We start from the raw sequence: 270 nt of genomic DNA, 5'->3' as shown, positions 1-270 counted from the left end.
ATAAATCAATATATAAAAAAGGTTGAGAAAAACATGCAATCTATGTAGTGCATCATAAATCCTTCATTGAAGTTGGAACGGAAGGCAAAAATATCGCATAGTGATACAAAGGAAAGAAACAAGATACATACTACAACTGTGTGCTAAAATTGTTTGAAAATTAAGTTTATCCTCTTGGCTGTTTATTTGTGCAAAAGAAGCATATTATTTAAACTTAATAGAGTTAACAGGACCTATCACAAAATACAGCAGGGCTGAATTACGGTCACT

This window comes from Pangasianodon hypophthalmus, chromosome 20 (genome assembly GCF_027358585.1).
Source record: "Pangasianodon hypophthalmus isolate fPanHyp1 chromosome 20, fPanHyp1.pri, whole genome shotgun sequence".
NCBI lineage: Eukaryota > Metazoa > Chordata > Actinopteri > Siluriformes > Pangasiidae > Pangasianodon > Pangasianodon hypophthalmus.
This window is presented reverse-complemented; position numbering follows the sequence as displayed.